Genomic DNA, 22,476 nt, shown 5'->3' on the forward strand with positions numbered 1-22,476 from the left:
GTATTAAAAAAAAATGTTTATACTAGCGTGACAGATTTACAATTGCTGCATGAGTTGAAATGAATACATTATGGACTGAAAGCTAGTGGTGCAAAATCTATCTGCTACCATCTTTTTTTCTTAAAAAGCAGAATCAAAATAACATGCATAATTAAACAGAGCAATGTAAGGAAAAATCTTTAGTGGGGTGAACCAGCTGGTATCTCTGTTTAAATGTTTTGTAAATGTACCAATACTTAAGTCCATATAAAATAGGTAGATGTAGTGGTCAAAATTTTAAAAAGAATGACTTGGTGATTAACTTCATGTGAAAAATGAGAAATATGAAAATTCTTGCAAAAACAGTTGAAAAGAAATCAAATCTTTATTAGTGATTTTTGGGTGCCTCTGATTTCTTTCAACATGCTCAACTGATATCATAGGAATCATAGAATATTAGAACTGGAAGGGACCTTGAGAGGTCATCAAGTCTAGTCTCCTGCCCTCACAGCAGGACTAAGCACCATCTAGATCATCCCTGACAGATGTCTGTCTAGTCTGCTCTGAAATATCTCCAATGATGGAGATTCCACAACCTCCCTAGGCAATTTATTCCAGTGTTTAACAACCCTGACTGGAAATTATTCCTAATGTCCAACCTAAACCTCCCATGCTGCAATATAAGACCATTGTTTCTTGTCCTATCCTCAGAAGTTAAGGAGAATAATTTTTTTCTCATCCTTGTAACACCCTTCCAGGCATTTGTAAGTTGCTGTCAGTCTTTTTCAAACTAAACAAACCCAATTCCAAACCAAACTGAATATGCCTTTAAAGAGGTATTATTTTTACCAATGTTGAGCAGCAAACTTCTGAAAAATCAGCCTTTTTGACAGTGTCTCCAATTGGATACTCAAAATCATAGATTGTTTTTGAATTTCATTGTGTTTGGTCGCTTTCCAGCAAAGCACTTAAGCAATTTCAAGTGGGAGAGTGGTCTTTTTGAAGTCAGTCCCTGGAAACTCACAATGATGGCAAAGTGCATTGTAAAAATACTAATAATTATAGTATTGCTTTTGAATTTACCAAACCATTAATTTATAAGCAAACTTGTTTAATTGCACTAAATATAATACCGAGACAAAACTGTATTCTCTGTAGAGAATATTTTGTTCCGTTATTTTCTGGACTTTTCTTTCATTCATTAACTTTTCCCAAACAGACTTTGCATTTTGCTAATTTTATTTGTAATTATTCAAAGAACTCTTAATGAAAACACATTTCTGCCTGTAGTTTGTTCATGTAGTGTTTGTTATTCATTATTTGCTATTAACACTGGTTGATAGCTTGCCTTAGTCCTATGCTATTTTTTCTGTTGCCTGTTAATATGTGCGTAACTAATCACAGGTGCTGATTTTCTCTCTAGCCCAGGGGGTGCTTGAGCTCATCTTTCTCTTCTGTCTCTGTTTTGGCCCCCCGCCCCCTGCACCCATTTCTCCAAGCCCTGCTCTGCCTCTTTCCACTTCTCTGCTCCCACCCCTTTGCATCCCTTCCTCAAGCCTACGCCCTGCCTCTTCCCAGTCCCCATTCCTCCCTCTCCGTCCCTAAGCTTCCTGAATACCATATATCAGCTGTTTTGTGGCACTCAGGAAGCACTGAAAGGGCAAGGGAGGAACTGGTCATCAGAGCTGCCAGCAGGCAAAAGTTGCGGGTGAGAGGGGTGGAGGGGAAGCTTGGTTCTCATTGGATTCTGAGCACCACTAATTTGGCACCTATGACTGTAATAAAGAGGTGAAGATTAGGTTCAAATCTTGGGGCCTTTGAGTTCTCTTAGGGAGAAGGCAGAAGCAGCCAAACAGACAGGAATAAAGAATGTTATAATGTCTGGGATGGTGTCAAGGGATACCTTCTAGAACATTGGTCTATCTTAATATTAAGTGTCCATGTATACAGACATAGCTCTTCAATCTCACAGTAATTGCACATGCCTTTTGGGGGTATCCAAATGAGTGGAATTTTTAGCTAGCTGGATTAAAGCTGTACAATGTAGCTCCAGACAGAAGTGCTACAGATCTGTGCTGTCTACACTTGTTATTTGTTTGGAGGTCTGGGCCCATGCCTTGAAGGCTGCTTCTGTATCTTTAACTATGAGATGCCCAGGCTGGAGGCCTGATCCTTTGGAACCACTGCCCCATACAGTGGCGAGGGGTGGTATGGTGTTGGTTGTGATTGCTGTGTTTGGGATAGAATTATTCTATTAGGTGCCTTGATAAAGTATGTTTACTAGTGTTTACTCCAGTGTTTCTGTAGGCCCGATTTTGAGAGAGCTGCTAATGGGCTGCTCTGGTTTGTTTATCTAATGGCTCCATAGCCACGGAGTCTTGCAGCTCCCACTGGCTGTGGTTTGCTGTTTTCAGCCAAGGGGAGCTGTGAGAAGTGACAGCCCGGGCCATGCCGCTTCCTGCAGCTCCTCTTGGCTGGAAATAGTGAGCCAGAGCCAATGGGAGCCATAAGGGTCCATGGCTGTGGAGCTGTTAGATAAACAAACCGGTGCAGGCTGTTAGCAGTTGTCTCAAAGTAGGCCTAAGGCCCACTTCAAGAAACACCGGTCCAGTCTTTTGTCACTTCTCACCATTCGTTACAGTTATTGTCACAAACCAGTCAGTCAATCCAGCATGTGAGTATATGTGCCACTGAATATCCGAGGCTATGTCTAGACTGCAGGCTTCTTTTGGAAGAAGCTTTTCCAGAAGAGATCTTCTGAAAAAACTTCTTCCGAAAGAGAGCGTCCACACTGCCAAAGCGCATCGAAAAAGCGATCTGCTGTTTCGAAAGATATCCACACTGAATGGACACTATCTCGCATGTAAGCTGTGATTACTATGGACAGAGTGGCCACCAGGGCACCTGTGCTTTCTCCTCTTTCCTCTTCTTTAGAAAGAACTCCCACTTCGCCATCCACACACGCCTTTTTCCGAAAGAGCTCTTCGGAAAAAGGTTTCTTCCTCATAGAATGAGGATTACCAATGTTGGAAAACCCCCTCTGTTCTTTCGATTTTCTTTCAGAAGAACGTGATTGCAGTGTGGATGTAATTGAAGTTTTTTTTAGTGTAGAGATAATGTTAACTTTTGATTGTTTCTGACCTGGGCTGGAAGTAAAGAAGTGACCTTAAGTTGAAAGGCTCCATAACCCACTGGTAATCAGTCGACTACATCAGGCCTTTCAGCCTTACTGCCACTGCTGCGGCTATGAAAATTGGTTTAAATAGGTGGAATTCTATTTAGAACATGGGAAGTCAGATTGTTTGTAGGTATCCAGGTGAGAAGCTGGTTTGAAATGTTTGTCCTGACAATGATAAAAGCAGTATGTGCATAAAAGCAAATAAAAGGCTTATTTATGGATCTCTACCCATCCCAAAGCTTGTCCCATTATGGGCAGCTCATAACAAATGAGACTGCAATGATTCAAAATGCTGTGTTGGCAAAATTAAGTTCTGGCTGTACTAATGTGGAAGTATTTTGCTTCCCTGTACATTAAGAAATTTGCTGTTCAGTTAATTGCGCTGGGATATTTTATAGGATATAATCTGTTTGGGAGCAATTTAGGAGCAACTGGTGATCTCTGAGATAAATCTCCTGGCAACAAACAAGACCGTATATGCTGAGGTAATATTTTCTTACATATTGCAAATCTCTTATGTGTACAACTATCTCAGAGGGAGGAGTTAGTATCTAGACAATGAGGCTCCAAGTGCAAGAATTTTGTTTTCTTTTTACTGTTTATACAGCAACTGTGGGAAATCTGTGGAAAACCCAGGAATATAACTCCAGTTTGTCGACTCCCAGCACTGCCTGTGTTTTAACCATAGGACTGAGCTTATTTTCTAATCCTATAACTTCCTTAAATCTGTCTTTTGTCACATAATTCTAATATGACTCCTGTATCCAGATGGAAACCCTGGATACACTGCTCAATAGTAATACATATAGAAGTCAAAAGTGTAGAATATTGCTTGCAGAAACACAACTCAAATAGTTCTTGTCATTTGTGGCATTCAATTTCCTTTATTGATTATGCCTCTTAGCTGCTTGAAAATGTCACTTTTCTACGCCTGTCCTTTTTAACTGTCTGACAAACATTGATTTTATTTTTTGACCACTCTTATGTCATGGAGTCACAACAGAATTGCCTTGTTTATCATCAGAACCATTGCTGGTGATCTCTATAGTGATGAGCTTCATAAAAGTTGCATACATTCCTCCTTCTGTTTCAGTCAGCAGTAGGAAAACATTAAAGGCTACTATAGTGTCATGCATTAATGGCAGTGATTTGTGTTCTAATTCTTTTATGAAAATGTCAGAAAATAGATGCGGGGCAAAATTCTGATTTGCCTCATCGGTGTGAACAAAGTAACTTTCTCTGGTGTCACTGATGTTGCACCGGTGTTGCTGGGAGCAGAACTGGTCCATTGTGCTCATGATTGTCTGGAGGAAATTGTTCACCATATTACAGAAAAATGATGGTGGGTCAAAATGTGTGACTAACCTACTAGGCAGTGTTTATTTTAAGAGGTTAGGGAATGGGATGGTGGCCAAATATTTTATACCTAAACCAATAACAAACTGCACCCTGAATAAAGTCATGGCACAGCAGTTAAGACATTAAGGAACAAAAGATCAGTAAATACTAGGTATGGGCTTCCTCAATTGCTCCAGTTATGTGCTTTTGCTGGCACATTTTGCTCCCTTACTGCTTGAATTTTTATCCATGTTGGCAGCTCTACAAAGAATGAACTTTATAATGATGCACCCATGATGAATGGTTAGAGAATATTGTGCACATCTGCCACACTCTAGCTTTCCCTGACAACTTCTATGTTTGTGACTATTTCTTGTGTTCTCTATAGTATCTTTTCTTAGTCCCTCATACTTCAGAGAGTGTCAACAATAATCTGACATTTCTTAGCATCAAGACATTTTATTCTATGTAGGAAATACATCAAGGTTTGCTCTGTAGGAGCCAAAAGGCAGCAATGAGTGGGATGAGTAAGGGAGTGGTGCACGTCTGTGGAACTTTAAGAGTTTGTGCTTCAGTGGGAGCAACCATGTATATGTTCTGTAGAATGGGGTCAGTCTCATCCTCCAATCTGCCCCTCCAGTGCAGCTGGCATCTCTGGGCCATTGTGGAGGGTAGGAGGGTAGGACCATGACCTAATTATCTCCTTGCCTTTTTGGGGAGCCAGGCACACACGGAAAAAACCCTATGGAGCAGTATTGTAGGGTTGCATATGGGAAAGAACATGCTGCCCCCCATCCCAGTATTCCCTCTTCTGTGCATAACTATGTAAGACTCTTCATTTAAACACATAGGGAGCTGAAAATCTATAGATCAGACACATGTTATCAACACACAGTTATTAAGGACAATATTTTTCCCTAAGTAAATTTTGGTGTTGTATGTTCTTCCAGCTTAAAACTGTATTTATCTGACCGATAGTTAATTGTCAGAATATTATGTAGAAGGGGATTTTCTTATAAACAATAAATACTATGGAGATAGCTGCATGTTTCAGATGCAGATCCAGCATCCATCAAAATCTGGGATGCCTGGATCTCCAGATTTAATTTAGTCCGTTAGAGAAATAATTATGATTTACAAACTTTGGTTGCATTTAAATTTCCAGTGCTCCACACATTTGGGGCTTTTCACTCCAGGCCTCTGGGTCAGGCCTATCTCTATGACAGTGTAAGCCAACTGTCTCAGTCTTGGGGTGCAGGTCTATGCTCAGGCCAGTAAATAAATGTTTGCTGGTCTCCTTTAAGCCCATGCCCAGAGTACAGGGTGGGGCAGGCAAACAAACTAAACAGTTCCCAGTCCTTTAGGTGAGCCCAGGCCCAAGTGCTGGGTGGGGCAAATAGTCAGGAATCCCTAAACATACGCAGGCCCTAGCGTGGGGCAGGCAAACAACCAAGCAAAACAGTGTTTGTAGTGTAAAGGGGGAGACTGTCACCTGGGGATTGGGGTGATGGGGGACACAAGCCATTCCTACTCCACTGTGACCTGGCCCAGGGCCCTGGCAGTGGCACGACTGAATGCCACTGGGGCCAGCAGGGATCAGGCCCACATAATGCTGACTTCTTAGAGTGTAATTAAGTCAGCGTGATGTCCATCAACTCTCCTGGGCCACTTTCGGACTCCCCCTTGGGGTATACCTGGCTCCACAGTTGATCCTTAGGGTCAGCAGGGTCTGAATCCTCGGACAAGGTAAGGAAGGTTTCCTCATCAGTTTGGGGCCCTGGTGGTCCAGGTCAGTCCTCAGCATTTGCAGGGTCCTCTGTGGCCTCCCAACTTGGGAGCTTAGGCTAGGCCTCTGCTTCTTTCAGCAGCTGGGGCCCGAATGAGCTCCTGGCCTGGGCTTTTATGCAGGTAGTCCTGCCCCTTGACTTCTGGCCAGATAAAGGGACAGGGCTAGGCTCCACCCACCAAAGCTTGGAGCGGGATTTTTCCCCTTCTGGGTCAGTGAGTGGCCACTACAACCAGTAACATGGTCAGTGCTGTGCAAGACCCAACTGAAGGCAGTGTTAGCCCTGAGGAGCTTACAATTAGACAGGGAGAGGGCAGACATGACTCACTGGGAAACTAGGACCAGTATTAGCTTACAACTGCGTAGGTTATAGGCTCTTTCGGGGCATGGGAAGTACTTTTGTTCTGTTTGTAGAGTGCCTGGCACAATGGGGGGCTGGTCTGTGTCTGGGGTTCCTGGGTGCTCCTGCGAAACAAATAAGTAACAATAACGCACTTACAATTTTAGTGCTGAGATTTGTTTTCAATACCCAGATCGCTCCAAATGGAAATCAAGAGGGAAAGTTAAAGCAAGAGGAGGAGTTCTTGATCTAAATGAGATCATGCCAGACATTTCCTCCTTATGTCTATCAAAATAACCCACCGAGCTTCATTCCCTCTTTGCCAGTGTCTCCTACCGCTTGCTTTCCTCCCCGGTTTCCCTTTCAGGTGATTTACAGGAGGCTGTTGGGTTTCATTTATTTCTGCCAAGTATAAGCTTCTGAGCTGGAATGTCTCCAGTCAAATATCTGCCTGTTCCTAGCTGACTCATTGCTCTGCAGTGTTGGTTAGGTGAAATGTCCAATTTCTATGCTTCTAGCATGGAGTGCATAGAGGATCTTTAAGTACTGGAGTGCCTTCTGCAGTGTGGTACATTAACTATGGCAAATTATAATTACAGTTCCTTTATGCATTAAACAAGAAGAGTGCAAATGGCAATGTTGTCCCTAGTGGATGGATAGTTCAGACACTGTCAAAAAGGACTTTTGCCAGGACTTAGAGCAGGGTGGGCCACACCAGAAGGGGCGGGGCCAAGATACTTCCGGGCTTTCCAATCCCCAGACCATGATTAGTCTGGGGATGGGGGAGCCCCTTGGCCTCCCTCCCCAGGTTCTCCCTAGGCACCCATGCCCCTGGCGGTGGGAGGAGACTTCCTATGCTCCCCCACCCTCAGGCCAATCAGGGCCTGGGGGCTGGGGAACATGCAAAGCCTCCTCATACCCTGCCAGGAGTGCACAGTGCTTCTAAGTGCTGCATGCTCCTCGCAGGGCGGGGGCAGGGCAGAGGAAACTTCCAGCGCTTCCCCCTGCCTCCAGGCCCTAATTGGCCTGGGGGTGGAGGAGTGGCAGGCCCTCTGCAGGCTGGATCAACTCACTTGGTGGGCTGGATCCGGCCTGAGGGGAGGCCCTTTTGCCCACCCCTGACTTAGTCTTCCTTCATGAGGCCTTATCTGTCTGTCTGTGCAAATGCCAGTAGTTGAGAAATTTGCACTAGGACTCAAGTAACACTCTCATCGAAGTGGAACTAAGGCAAATTTATCTGTCTCCCTCTTTCATCTTTTTGCAAAAAGCTTGAATTTTTGCTTCCAAGCAAAGCTGTTTCCTAAGAAATAATAATTGCTCATGGGAAAACCAATGTCATCATGCAATTTACCATCCCCATCTATTAAAACAACAATAAAAAGAGGCCCTGAGAGACTTTTTCTCGTGTACTGCAAATCTGTGTGTCTTCCTCTCAGTTTCTAACATCTTTCCATTCATTTATGTGAACATTAAAAGGTTACTAGTTTTCCATGGCCTCCTTCAAGCCAAAAGTGTTGATAACCACATAACTCCAAACCTACAGGTAGATGAAACACATGCCAGTTCTTCTTTTTAACTTCAAATAAATGCTTTATGTATTGAATATTTCCTAAGCTGCCCATGAAGTAGGCATCATTTTCAAACATAATGTTAACTTCTACTTTCCAAATTCTTATTGACTTAAATTGGATCACAGGCGTTTTTCAGGCTCTAAGCCATGATAGAGCCATCAGTACTAGGTGTTGAGGGTACAGGACATTTAGGAAATAAGTGGTAGAGAATAAGAAGGAGATGAATTAGATGCAGTTAGTTCTAGGTTCAGTTTCTAAGACCTTGTCTGTGCTTAGAATTCTCCACCATTACAAACCTCCTAGAGGATCAAAAGGAACCCAGCCCAATCCAATGAAAGTTTACCCATTGGGATTAGTGCATGTAGCATGTACTAATGACAGTCAGTGCTTCTGCAAAAAATGTAGGTCCAAAGACCTATTTATTCAACTGTAAATAAAATGACTGGCAGCTCCCAAAGGTGCAAAAAGGGAAGCGCTAAGTATCTGGCCAATCTTAAATGAGTATTTTAATTATTTTTTAAAAATTGTTTAGAGTCTGGTATTGATAAAAGGTCTATCAATTTTCTAGCTTTCTGTGTTCTAGGATCTTACAATAATGGTCAAAACTCCTGCTGCTTACAATACTACTATTATAGCACTATTCGCGTTTTTGGCCATTCTCTTAGGTCACTGTAATATTTTCTTGTAAGAGAAGTTACCAGAATAACCTTGAAATAGCATAGCCCTTTTTGATAATAAGTTCTTTAGCCCTTTTTCAGTCATAATTTTCTTGGCTTATTTTCAAGTAGCTCTTAGGGGGAAAATATTGTAGCAAACTGTAGTCCAAAATGAGCATAAATAGGCTATTCTTATTGGACATTTGTTGTCTGATCTGCCTGTTTACCTATATAAGCAGGGTTTGAATGGGCTCTCCCCTAACATTTGGGGTATGTCTAGACTACAGGCTTTTGTCGACAGAAGTTTTGTCAAAAGATACTGTCGACAAAGCTTCTGTCGACAAAGAGCATCTAGACTACATCTAGTTCTGTCGACAAAGCAAGTCGCTTTGTCGACATGACAGTGTAGACGTAAAGGACAGTGTAGATGCAATAACGCCTTCTGTCGACAGAACTCTGTTGACAAAAGGCATTATTCCTCGCAGAATGAGGTTTACAGCCATCAACAAAACTGCTGAGTTCTGTCACCATTATGTCGACAGAACTCAGTGGCAGTGTAGAGCGCAGATATAGTTCTGTCGACAAAATCCTGTAGTCTAGACACACCCCTCATGATGAGCAGTGGAGCAGAGAGAAGGTGGAGACCTGATGGTGAATGGGTCCTGCTGAAAGGTCCCAGACACCATTTAACCCTTCTCTCCACTGTATAATAACAGAGCTGATTAAGGCTAAAATGATTAAGGCTTGTTACAGGGCTGAAATCACTGATAACCAGGCCTAAGCATTAGACCTACTTTGGGACAGTGTCTCTGGTGCAAAAAGACAGCCCCCTCAGCACTAGCAGTGAGACTCCCCCACTAACAGCGGAAAGCATTGAGAGCAGTGGTAAGCGATGGGACCTCAGGACACCCCACAGGGGACTGAGCAGAGATGTGATACCAGAGTAAGCATCTAGACTATGGAGCAAAAAGGTCCCCTCTCTCCCCCCAGCCCAGGTGGGAGGCAAACTCTGCAGGTTCCTCTATGAGCTTTAGGTCTTTCACTGGCCAAGGACAACAGTTGTGAATGGGGTGTGGGGCAGGAAGCAATATGTTAAAGGAACTTTTGGTTGCTAGACTTAAACTGAGACAGATTTTTGCTCATGGTTTATGCTTATGAGTCCTGCTTGTTTCATTTTGCCAAGTTAATGCTGGGTTACTTCCCCCCTTTTATTAGACATTTCTTTTCTACACTGAGACTCTGTGCTAGTAAGAGAGGAAGCATTGCCTCTAAAGGCTCTCAAAAGATTGTGTTCCAGGTTATTGGGTGGGGACTCAAGCCATGTGTTTGTGTTGTGTTCTTGAGAAGGAACCCCTAGTTGTTAAACCCAGCCCTTATTATTGCTGATAGAAGTGGAAGAAGGTGAAGACTGGAAGTTCAAGATTTTTTTTAAAGTGCATATTTAATGAACGTGATAAACAACATTGGAAGGGGATAAATGGATATTTTTCAAGGTCTTGCATGACCCTCTGACCTTGAATGAAAGCAAAAAGGTACAAAAAATGTAGTAAATAAAATATTGATTTGTGCAAGAGGAGCATTGTATCTTGGATCCCAGCCACACATTCCTGACTCACTGTGCTTATAATTTGAGACAAATGAAAAGAGACGTGTTTATTTAAAAAAAGGTGTTGTTTCCTTTTTTATTACAACCATAAATTTAAAACACAATGGCCTCATTAAATGGCACTTTAACATGTAACAATTATAATATAAATTATTTTAGTAAAATGCTTTGGATTTGCATGTAATATTAAGAATGCAGATATTGTTGATGTGGTTGGGTTTTGTGACTGCTGAGTGAATTTATAGTGCTTCTGAAAGATACCAGATAGCCAACCTTGAAGATTTAAGGACTCTATGTGTGTGTGTGTGTGTGTGTGTGTGTGTGTGTGTGTGTGTGTGTGTGTGTGTGTGTATATATATATAGAACAAATACATCAAGGCATAGGAGAAGCAAGCTTGTCCCATCAACGTCCTTAATTGTACCCTGGAGGGAACCACCTCTACCAGTGTGAGCATAGCTTACTCTCTCTGCTCACTCACTATTTAGAGCTTCTGCTGCGACACTGAGACAGATAGCAAGAGTACTAATTAGTGCCAACTGGTGGTGGTGGTTTTGTGATGTAGACAGCTTGGAAAAGGACTGAGTCCACTAACTTGGGTTCCCAAACTTTTTGACATGGGGACCAGTAAATCCATTCACGAGCTTTTGGAGGACCGGTACCATTCATTTGCATATTTGCATATTCATTAGGCAAATGATGAATAGTCAAATAAGTTGTTTCTGGACCTCCTAAAGCCCCCAGTGCCAGCTTTAGCAAAGCTTTTGATACGGTCACCCACAATATTCTTGCCAGCAAGTTAAGGGAATATGGATTGGATAGATGAACTGTAAGATGGACAGAAAGCTGGCTAGACCAGGGTTTCCCAAACTTTTTACTTTAGTTGGAACCCGCTTTTTTTCAGTACTGTTTTATGCAGCCTAAAAATATAAACACATATAAAAAAAGAATTAAAATAAATAAATTTTCAGTGTTTCACCCAGTTGCATCCTCTGCCCAGCCTGAGCCAGGGCTTGGGGGACCTGGGGCCACATGGGCACTCCAGGAGGCGGGAGCAGGAGCAGATTGGGGAGAGGGTATCTGACTAGGAGGGAGGGTGCAAGGAGGGGTAGGGTTGCCAGGTGTCTGGTTTTGTACCGGACAGTCCAGTATTTGAGAGTTCTGTCCGGGAAACAAATTGAGAAAATACCGGACATTTTTGTCCAGTATTTTCTAATTAGGTAAGTTTTATTATTATTACGAGTATCAGTCTGTAGCTGCGAACTGCCTGGCTGGTGGATGTGCTCACGTTGTGTGAGTGTGTTTACCAGCCAGGCAGTTCATAACTACTCGAGGGAGAGTATGGGGGGGAGGGGCAAAATGGAATCCCTGGGGCTGGACTCACCCGTGTGCCCTGGTCTGCATGTGCCTGGGTCAGTCCCTCTTCCCGCCAGCCGATTCGCTCCCGCCCCCACTTCTCCTCCTGATCTCCCCCATCCAGCCCTTCCACCCCCCCCATCTCCTGGCCAGCCCCGCTTCCAAAGGCTGGTTCTCCCATCCTCTTCCTCCCGATCTCCCCTGGCCAGCCTCTCTGCCCCCCGGCCAGCCCTGCTTCCACCGGCTAGTTGTCTGGCAGCTCCCCTCCCATCTCCACCAGACAGCCCTGCTGCCCCCAACCATGCTTCCCGGTGGCCGGTTTCCCACCCCGCACACACATCTCCTCCCAGCCCACCCTGCCCCACTCCCCTCCCGGCAGCCATGCTGAGGCCAGGTATTTTTTTCACGGGCCGTGGCCCATAGTTTGGGAAATGCTGCACTAATTTATTTCACAGAGAACAAGGAAGAAATGGCTACAATTTTCAGGAACTCCTTACCTAAGTCAAAGGAATGGCATAGCTGTTCAGAGCAGTTGTATATCCAATTAACCATCACTTAGATCATCTCACCCCTGCGCCTGATGAAAGGTGCACACCTCGTTTCACCATAACAGAATGAGTGGGCATTGCAGCACAGACGCAGCACCCTCTAGCTGTCCAGACTTGGCTCTCCACTGGGTAAAGTTTATGGTGTCCTGTCCCAGAGCAGGATTCCTACCTTGCACAGAAAATTGCATGTTACTCTGTTCTGCATGGGCAATTTCTACCCTCTCAGTACCTCACCATCATCATTCACCATGTCATTACTCAAAGACACATGATGTGATCTTCCTAGGTGGTGCCCACAGGCCTGACAAGCTAGAAAGCTCATAGGCAATGATCACATGACTGACCTTGATGTGATGGTCACATCACTCTCATTTGGCAACTGGAACATGGGGTCCTACTTAGGTGGCCTTATTTAGGAAGGCCCTGCCTGGCTCAATCTGAGGAGGCCCTGTAAAAGCTGGGGTAAAAAAAAAAAAGCTCACCTCTCACTGACGCCTGGCTGGTTTCTGATGATCAGCAGGATCTCCATTATAAGCAGGAGAAACAATCACAAAAAAGGGACAGAAACTGACAATTGGATGCTGGAACATTAGCACACTACCTGACTCAAAGGAAGAGTGATCCCATAGAACTGTTCTAGAAGCAAAAGAGCTATATGGGTATCAAATAGATATCACTGCCTTATCGAAGATTAGACTGCAGGACAGTGATACACTTAGAAAAAAGAATTCACTGTCTACTGGTCAGGCCATAAGGCATATCAAAACATCAGCCTATTTGAGATAGGTCTCAAAATATCAAACTCCCATTGCTAAATAACTGTTTAAATATTGTGTCAATATCTGAGCACCTAATAACATTGTTGAATAGTGATAGAAATGTAGCCGGGTTAGTCTGGTGTAGCTGAAACAAAATACAGGACTATGTAGCACTTTAAAGACTAACAAGATGGTTTATTAGGTGATGAGCTTTCGTGGGCCAGACTCATTTCTTCAGATCAGATAGTGGAAGAAAATTGTCACAACCATATATACCAAAGGATACAATTAAAAAAAAAGTGAACACATATGAAAAGGACAAATCAAATTTCAGAACAGAAGGAGGATGGGGGAGGGGGAAGGTAAATGTCTGTGAGCTAATGATATTAGAGGTGATAACTGGGGAAGCTATCTTTGTAATGGGTAAGATAATTAATGTCTTTGTTTAAACTTAGGTGTAAAGTGCCGAATTTAAGCATGAATGACAGTTCACAGGATTCTCTTTCAAGTGTGGTCTGAAAAGGTCTTTGAAGCAGGATGCAGGTAATCAAGTCGTTGAGCCAATGTTGTTTCTGGTTGAAATGGCAAGAAACTGTTTTTTCTTTGTGATCCTGTCTAATATCTGTTTTGTGGGCATTGATTCTTTGGCGAAGTGTCTGAGACATTTGTCGAATGTACATAGCAGATGGACTCTTTCGGCACATGATAGCATAAATTATATTTCTGGATGAGCAGGAATATGTGTTCTTGATCTTATAACTCACTTGGATCACAAACTATTTGATCTGAGGAAGTGGGTCTGGCCCACGAAAGCTCATCACCTAATTGACCATCTTGTTAGTCTTTAAAGTGCTACATAGTCCTGTTTTTAATAACATTGTTGTGGGACAGTAGTATCCACAACTTTCTAACAATAAAGGATAGATACATTCCAACACTTTTATTTCTTAAAGGCATCCAAGCATGCAAAGCTATAGAGAGGGTCTCCTTTCTGTAAGCCATATTTCAAGGTCCCTCAGCCTTCATGGCAATAGATGAACTCTTTGCAGCCTCAGTAACTCCTTGAGAGATCCTTTTTGTATCCACATTATAATGCTATTAATGTTAATGATAATGTATAATTATGTATAATGATATAAATGCATAAAGACTTAATGTTCTTGGTGTAATGAATCCTGTTTAATCCCCACTTTGATTAGAATGCTTCTCTGAGGATAGGCCTGGAATTTTGCTGTCCAGGCTCTGGAAAAGCAATTTTTTGTGACTTCCTAGCTTTGTTGTGGTCTTTTCTTTGGTGTAGAAGCCAAGACATAGTTTTAAGAGAATGAAACCATTTAAGAAACTATGGTACCCTCCACCCTCTCACTTCACTCCTGCTCGTGTATGCAGACAGTCCAGCTTTGTTCTGATAGGACAAACAGTTCTAGTTATCACCATAGCCTGATCACAAACAATCCCATCCCTGACCAGTCAACAGCAACTACAAATCTTACAATTCTTTTTCAGAGCTGTCTTAATTTCCAGTCATGCACTTAAATATTCTTTTTATGCATTTCTGCTAGGAATTTGAGAAATACATGTCTTGGATCTCCATTGTGAGCTTCAACCTTTGCTTAGCCCAATGATTCTGAAACTTCTGTATTGCCACCTCTTTCAGCCTCTGAGTGCAACCCCCCTTATAAATTAAAAATACTTTTAAAAATAGGCAACCCTATTATAAATGCTGGAGGCAAAGTGAGGTTTTGGGGTGGAAGCTGACAGCTCATGACCCCCATGTAATAACGTCACCACCCCTTGAGGAGTCCTGACCCCCAGTTTGAGCACCGCTGACTCAGTCTATATTGTTCCAGAAACTCTAACAAAGCAATTGTATCTTCCCTTGTGATAATAGACATGGGACATTATTTAAAAAAAAAAGCCAGTGACCTTCAATTACCTTAATGCTCCCTTTAAAATGCTTCATGTGTTTCACTGTTTTGTTTCAGATGCAGAAAGGTGGTACTACTGGGTTTGTGTTTCTGCACTACCAAACAATTTGTCTAGTCCAGGAACTAAGTACAAGACGTGTGCACTGTACTGTATATGTTTATTATGCACATATATTTTTAACTCAAGACCATTTACACTACTGAAAAAAAGAAAGAAATGTGGCAAAACAGCAGAAGCATGGTAAATGGATGAAAGTTTATGTGAGAATAAGAGCACTTACAATGGTAATAAATGGCAAAGGATGGAATTAGCATGTTCCTATCAATTGAATTGCTTTCTTTATGTAGATTGTGAGATACCCAATGTACAAAAGCACACTCGGGCTGCAGACCTAGAATACAAAAGCTCTATGTAATATTGTGCGCCATTAACTTGAAAGAAGAAAAGCTTCAGTATAGCATTGCCTTTTGTTAATTAAGCAGCTTTATGCCCTGGGAACGGTGCATCATTAAGTGCTGATATTGCCCCAAGGACATAGAACTGTTTGTGATCTCTAGGGATGCTGGAGATAAAAGGCTGTTTATTTTCTTGGGTTAGAGCATCCAATTTTTTCAAGGTGAAAAATATCACAGAAAGGATCAGATGAAGTCAAATAAGTAAAAATGGTGCAATTACATATCTTGAGCATCGTCAGTGAAATTTGCACTCCATCTCCTAGTATGCTATTCTAATGACATCCTAATGCTCTGCTGTAGAACTAGTGAGTTTATGTAGCAAAAAAGCAAAAAAATGTCATTAACACCAACTTAAGGTTACCGTGAGCCCTTTTAGATCATCAAGTTCAGCAAAATTCCAACATCTGAAAATCATGCAACCTTAACCCTCTGATGCCCATATGTGCCCATAACACATACATTCCCACGTTGTCTTTTCAATGTAATGGACAGTCACTCCTTGCACTTGTTCTACACTCCCACACAGAGTGTACTCTCCTGATAGAATACCTCATTGTCAATTTTAACGGTCGCTTCATACCGTTTTAGAAACTTTTCACACTTATGCACAGGATCCTATCTAAACCTATACTTCCTCCTGCCCATCATTAGAACCAACTGCTCTCATGGACCGCCTCACTACTGACTGTACAAGGCGAGACAGCTGCCACTCTCTGCACCTTGCAACTGACGTAACCTACACAATCCTGAATTGAAATCCTACAGACTGAGACCTCAAACACACACTTGAACCTCTTTCTGGAGACAACACACGTGGTGGGATTCACACCCCAGTCTCCTCAGACCACAATCTCAGTTTTTCCAAGCTGCTCCAGTTTATTCCTCCATCATTCAATACTACACCCAACACAGTAATTCCCTTGGAGTGCATGCAGAAACTTCCAAGTGGCTACTGCCAGCTCAATAGGGGTATGTCTACACTACAATGTTAGTTCGAACTAACGGATGTTAGTTCGAACTAACATTCATTGCCGCTACACTAGCGCTCCGCTAGTTCGAATTTGAATCGAACTAGCGGAGCGCTTAGTTCGAACTAGGAAAACCTCATTTTACGAGGATTAAGCCTAGTTCGAACTAGCTAGTTTGAATTAAGGGGTGTGTAGCCCCTTAATTCGAACTAGTGGGAGGCTAGCCCTCCCCAGGTTTCCCTGGTGGCCACTCTGGCCAACACCAGGGAAACTCTATGCCCCCCTCCCGGCCCCGGACCCCTTAAAGGGGCACGGGCTGGCTACGGTGCCCGTGCCAGGTGCAAGCCTGCCAGCACCCAGCCAGCAGACCCTGCACCTGGCACGGCACAGAGCCACCCACCTGATGTCCCCCAGCCCACCCCCTCTTCCCGGGACCAGGCTGGCGGCTCCCGGGAGCTTGCCCTGGACCGCAAGAGGCGGGCACCTTCCTGGGCTAGTGCGGACATCGTGGACCTCATCCACGATCTCCGCACTAGGCATAGGAAAGTGGCCGTCTAGGGCAGGAGAGCTGCCAGCCTGGCCACCCAGGAGCAGGTGTGCATGAAAATCAAGGGGGTCCACTGAGACCCCCGACCCTGAGCCCTGAGCTTACAATGGCCGTCCTGGGTCAGACCAAAGGTCCATCTAGCCCAGTAGCCTGTCTGCTGACAGCGGCCAACCCTAGGGACCCTGGAAGGGATGGACCGAAGACAGTGACCAAGCCATTTGTCTCGTGCCATCCCTCTCCAGCCTTCCACAAACCTTGGCCAGGGACACTACTCCTACCCTCTGGCTAAGACTACTCTATGGACCCAACCTCCATGACTTGATCTCACTTCCCTTTAAACTCTGTTCTAGTTGTAGCCTTCACAGCCTCCTGCAGCAAGGAGTTCCACAGGTTAACTGTTTGCTTTGTCAAGAACAACTTTCTCTTACTAGTTTGAAGCCTGCTACCCATTCCTTTCCTTTGGTGTCCTCTAGTCCTTCTTTATGGGAACTCATGAAGAACTTTTCTGTGTGCACCCTCTCCATCAAACCCCTGCTTTTAGAGACCTCTATCCTGTCCCCGCTCCATCTCCTCTTTTCTAAGCTGAACAGTCCCAGTCTCTGTAGCCTCTCTTCATCTGGGACCTGTTCCCAACCCCTGATCATGTTAGTTGCCCTCCCCTCTCCCAGCCTTTCTCTTCCCCTCTCCCACCTCCTTTTCCCAGTCTCCCCCAGTTTTGTTCAATAAAGACAGAGTCAATGTTGGAAGAAACGTTATCTTTATTTTGTACATCAATAAGAAGGGGGGCTAGCGAAGGGTAAGTGGAAGGAGGTGAGGGAGGAATGGGGCACAAGCCCCCGATGGGGAGGACTGGGCTGGCTCTGCGGGCTTCTGGGGGTGGAAGCTCTCTTGCAGCCCCCCGATTGCCCCCTCTCCCCAGATGGCAGCCTGCGGCAAGTGCAGCTGGGCTGATGGCCGAGTGGTGTGATGTGCCCAGTGTGGGTACTCCGGGCAATCCAAGCCAGGACTGGTTTTCAAGCGGGGCACCCCTTAGAACTGTCTGTCCGGGGTGGGGGTCGGGACCCTTTAAGCGCAGGCCTCGGCTAGCCTGAGACAGCATCTCCACGCTCTAAGTCCTCCTCTGATGCCCTGCCGGCACTGCTTCCGGCCATCCTTAAGCCCTGTTCAGAGTCCACTCAATGTGGACTTGCTAGTTCGAATTAGCAAAACGCTAATTCGAACTAGTTTTTAGTTCTAGACGCGTTAGTTCGAATTAGCTTAGTTAGTTCGAATTAGCGCTGTAGTGTAGACAAACCCTAGGAGTGGGGGAGTGGTAAGTTTGCATGGGCATTGGTCTTGACTCTATTCTTCCTGCTTTTCAGAAGTTTCAGTTTTGCTGCACTTGTTCTGGAAGGGCAGAGGTATCACCAGGTAACTTTAACTCTGAGTTAATGCAGGGTAGATTTTTTTGGGGGTCATTTTAATGTCCTAGGTTTTTTATAAACAGAAACATAAATATTTGTCATAGGAGGTAGCAGTCCTTTCCACAGCGGTGGCTCTCACTTAGGTTTGCAGCTGATATGCTGTTGTGGCTAGATAATAGTCAAAAGACCTAGCTTTTAATTTTTCAGTGTCTTTCTCCATGCCCTGTGTTCTTGAGCTGTGGCATCAGAGGATTGGAGTATCTCTCGAAACACGTCCTTGATTCTCCTGGGTTCCTTCCTTATCTGGCAGATAGGCCTCAAGGCCACACCTGCAGCAGCACAAGAAATAATAAACAGAGGCATGCCTCACAGTAGTAAAATACATGTCTTTCTCACTGTCCCTTGGCAAGCATGCAGCTTGGTGAATGCTCTAAACCTGGTGAGCTCAGCCTGTGAATGATGTTCAAGATGGGACAAAGGGTCTAGGTGACTTTTTTAAGAAGATCAGTGCAAGCAGCTAGGGACAATCTTGTAAATTCTGTCACCATTTTCCACAGGTGGCAGCTCCTTCCACTGCTCTGCTCTGTTCTTCTACATGGCTACTGCTACACAGAGGGAGCCAGAGGAAAGGGAACTCCATGGATGGGCTAGGGATGGTAGGGGTAGTATCTTTCTGATAGGCTGTATTGGCTATAAATAGCTGTTATGGCATACCGGACCTTGCTGGCAGCTTTCTGGCTGGTATGTTGTACCTGATCATGCCAGCTTTCTTTCATCTCTGCCGCTCATTGAGGGGGAGGCTTTTTGTCATTGTACTGGTTGAACCTCTCTAATCTGGTGCACTCAGGACCTGACCGGTACTAAACTAGAGAATTTGCCAGATCATGGGAGGTTAATATTGTCTAGAAGCATTACCAACACTTCCACAGCTTGCTGTGTTCTTAGAAGATGTTTGGTGTAAATTAGAGCTAAATAACAGCACAAAACACAGGGCCTGGACTGGTGGCTATAAACAAACGTTATGGGACTGCAGGAAACATGGCCACAAACATCCGGCTAACTGAAATAATGCCAGATCAGAGAGTGCCAGACTAGAGAGGCTCAACCTGTAGTTGGAGAGAGGAGCATTGTAGTGTGTACACTTCCACTGGTTTGATGAAAGCTGACTTTTGTCAACAAAACTGTGTAGTGGAGATAAGGCCTTAATGAGCTTCAGAAGAGAATAAACTCTGTATCAGATAATGATTTCATTTCATCCCCTTCACCAATAGCTGAGTGCCATGTTCTCTGTTAGAAGAAATGTTGAGTATTTTAGAAGCTGGCATGGTCTGAGTCTTGGTCTGATCTCTATCTTCTGCAAAGAAAATACTCCACAGGCTGTATCTGAGAAACTCATTGTTCAAATAGCCACAAATAAAATCATGGACTGTACCCCACATCTCTATGTGGTACTCCAACTTTCAAAGGCAATCTGCTTAACCATATGGATTTTAGAGCACTTACAACAATTGAGCTCAAATGGAAAGCTGGTCTTAACCTTAACTATAGGGGAACTTAAGAGGGATAGCTGAGTTAGTAACTAGAAAAACTTTAAAAATAATTATTAGTGTTTGCAGCACCTTGGAGACTAACAATAGGCACAACCCACTTCTTCAGATGAATGGAGTTATTAAAGGTCCAGTTTTTAAATAAATAGGGAATGGGGGAAAGAAATAGTCAATTAGCCTGTCCATTCTACATGAAGCTGATAGAGAAGGTACTAATTGTACCCCATTGTTTGATTTTTTTATGTCATTAGGATGTGGTATGTAGTAGACTATAGGAGAGCTATCATTCAGCTATAGAATCATAGACTTGTAGGACTGGAATTGAGAGGTAATCAAGTCTGTGCTCAAGACAGGAGAAAGTATTATACCACCCCTGACTGGTGACTGTCTAATCTGCTCTTAAGTCTCCAGTGACAGAGATGCCAGAGACTCCCTAATCATTTTGTTTCAGTGCTTAACTACCTGGCCAGTTAAGAAGTTTTCCTATGTATCCAACTTAAACTTTCCTTGCTTCAATTTAAGCTCATTGCTTTTTTTTGTCCTAGTCTCAGAGGTTAACAAGAACATTTTTTTCTTCCTCCTCCTCGTAACAACCTCTTATGCACTTGAAAACTATAATCGAGTAGATTTTTTTATCTAGTTTTTGTAACTGGCATTGAAGCTTTTTAGTTCCTCATTTTTACAGACTAACTCTGATCAAATTTTAGCATACCACAGACAAAGCAAAAGAGTTAAAATCAACACCCCAATAGCTGTAAGCATTGAAATGCCTAGTTTCATAGTTCATTGATCCCACACAACCAGCTGTTCATCTTCATCTGACTTTTTCTTAGTTCTAAACTACTGGTGACTTTTTCATTGATTGTGTCAAATTGAGAGGAATTTTTCCTTCCAATAAAAAGTCTTAAGATGACTTCACTGGTTTTTATGTGATGCCTGTCAATTATACTGAATTATTTATAGAGCAGTTCAGACTTTAAAACACAATTCCCTCTGGGAATATGATCCTTTTCAAACTTGCTGTTTGTATAAACTGCAGACACAGTGAAAAAGTAAATACTTGCTACTCCATTTTTAGGAAGCTCCATGCATAGTCACATTCTTTTTTTCACTGGGTTCTTATTCAATGTCAGAATCCAGAAACATAATAGAGTGAAAGCTGGTAACAAACCTGGTGCAGTGCTCTTTTCTCTTTTAGGCCCTTGCTTTCAATAATTACCAGGGGCTGTATGGAAATGTAATTTGAAATTTTTGGGAGGTCTTCCTGCTGTGAATCACAGACAGAATGTGATCCTAAAAGTATATGTCCACTGCACACTTACGGCAGCATGCAGAGTACAGTGGCTAGCCAAGTAGCATGTGTATGAATATCATTATAGATGGAGATCTCTTGCTTAGGTGAGTAGTGATATACTTGAAACCTTGGGGTATGTACCCAGGTATATACTCTTCCTGGCTGGCTGTGTGCCCCAGCAGTGTCTTCACCTGCTGGAGCCTTTCCCTATGTCAGGTAAAGGCTTTAACGGTAGCAAAAGGCTTTGTCAAGGGGGAGGCAGTGGGGAAAGGTTCCATCAAGGGAGAACTGGTGAAGCCTTTCTCCACTGCGTCCCCCGTGACAGAGCCTTTTATTGATATGTGCAGCTACACACTGCAGTGTGTATACAGCCTGCTTTTCACTGCAACCTCGAGCTACACATACCCTATGTGCTGCCAACATATGGGCTATAGACATAGCCTAAGTATTAGAGCAGGTCTATGCTGCAGGGCAATGTTTACCTAAGGTGGAATCAATGTACCATAGGGTCTTCACTGCAGGGAGGCGGGGAGAGCGGCAATGTGAGAAACTCTCCTGTTGACTCCCTTTGTGTTTCTCATTTTGGTGGAGTACAATCGGTGATTGATTTAGTAGGTCTTTACTAGACTCACTAAATCTCTCCTCGAGATTGATTGCTTCAGTGCTGATCTCCGGGTAAGTGTACACCTGCCCTTAGTGTGTTACAGAATGAGTGATAAAGGTCTGAAATAATAAATACTTAAACACTGCAATATTCGCCATGCTTAACCATTTTTGAGAACATGAAATGCTGAATATTCTAGCCAGCCAAGTAGTCGGCACCAGTAGTCAGCAAGAAGCACTTGGGGAGAACATGCCAGTTTGCTGCTCGATCTCAAATATTACTGGAAAACTAACCTTTGCTGGAAATAGAGTTTTACTGCTGCTCCCCAGTCTTAATCAAAGTATTTTTCCCATGCCTTTCGTCTAAGAGCTTCTATGTTTATTGTAATCTCAGAAAGAGTCTTCTCTGTTTTCTGCCCCCCTCCATCAGAATGTACTTATTTGGGGAGTCACCCCCATATGTCCAACTTTTTGCAGCATTGGACTTCTCTTCCCTGCCTTTCAAGTTTCCTGTCTGCCACATCACCCAGGTTATCCTGGATTTCAATAGGTTGTTGATCTTGCTCTCTCTGTCCTTCAACCTTTTTGCTTTCCCTTTCACTCTTTCTCTACTCCA

The sequence above is a fragment of the Pelodiscus sinensis genome, chromosome 11 (assembly GCF_052426305.1).
Source record: "Pelodiscus sinensis isolate ZL-2025 chromosome 11, ASM5242630v1, whole genome shotgun sequence".
In the NCBI taxonomy this organism is placed as follows: domain Eukaryota; kingdom Metazoa; phylum Chordata; order Testudines; family Trionychidae; genus Pelodiscus; species Pelodiscus sinensis.